This window comes from Poecilia formosa, unplaced genomic scaffold, assembly GCF_000485575.1.
Source record: "Poecilia formosa unplaced genomic scaffold, Poecilia_formosa-5.1.2 Scaffold4, whole genome shotgun sequence".
Lineage (NCBI taxonomy): Eukaryota > Metazoa > Chordata > Actinopteri > Cyprinodontiformes > Poeciliidae > Poecilia > Poecilia formosa.
Genome location: NW_006799943.1, coordinates 1,501,509 through 1,502,832, shown reverse-complemented (window position 1 = coordinate 1,502,832; position 1,324 = coordinate 1,501,509).

Here is a 1,324-nt window from a genome sequence, read left to right as displayed (position 1 = left end):
CTTCTTCTTCTTCTTCTTCTTCTTCTTCTTAAAAAAGCCTGTCCTGTATATGTGTATGTTATGTTTTTATTTGTATTCTGTGCACTTTATTATTGTAAATAAATGATTTGTTTTAAAAAAAACTAATTCTTCTTCTTCTTCTTCTTCTTCTTGTTTTGCGCTACTGGCAACATGATCATGTCACTCGTGTGATGCGAAAAAAGTGTTTATTTTGCTAAATAAATCAATTTCGATAGGCCAAAAACTCCATCCGAGAGACAAAACATTTTATCGGAAAATGAGAATTTTTTTTCAAAATAGGTGTGTTCCCATTAAGCGAGTTTATTTTCATAATGCCAAATTGTGCAATTATATGGTAAATTTAAACACAACTACACACACAAACACTCACACACACCGCCCACAGAAAGGAACACATGTACCTTAAAGACGTCCACAAAAACACACGCACGCACACACGTCACAATAAATACAATTTAATTAGCAGAAACAAACACATACATTCTTTCTGTAGGTGTAATTACTTAAATGAAATATTAAGGATATAAATTTGATTTTATTAGTGTAAAAATGCAGTTTATCGAAAAAGACACGTGCTGGGTTACGGACTGAAAATTGGCTAAAAACAGCTGAATTTGGACTATTTACAACACTGACCTATCAGGACTGGTCTGGTTTAACCCAACAGGTTTGTTTGTGTTCGGGGTTTCACCCAGAGTACTGGGTTAAGTCATCAATCTAAAACAGGGTTAAACTCTTTACCTAACATAAGGTGGGGAAAGTGGATTGAAAAGAATAGCTAATAGCCTTGATTAATAAGCAAGTATTATTTGTGTTGAAATGTATCATGTTTACGTTTTGTTTATTTTGGGATTCGAAAAGATCAGAGTAAAACAAGAAAGACAATTTCATAATGTCAAAAAAGACTTTTTATTGGCAACACCTGAATATGAGTGACAAACTTACCACTTATTTTATAACAGTGCATTAAAAAAATCTGTCTATATTGACTTTATGACCAAGTGTTTGGCCAATATGTGAATCTGAAGCTTGCCTCTAATTTACCTCAATTTCTAGTGTGAACTAAAGCTATTAACTCAACCCACTGACATTATACAGCATAATTTTCCCATTTCCTACTTCACCTGTTTCACTGAACAGGTTCACTGAAGTCTGATCAGGTTGTACAAAGTTCAGAAAGAGTCATGAAGTCAGGTTTTAAACGTTTTAAAAGTACAGAATTCAATTCTATAGATTCTATCTATCTATCTATCTATCTATCTATCTATCTATCTATCTATCTATCTATCTATCTATCTATCTA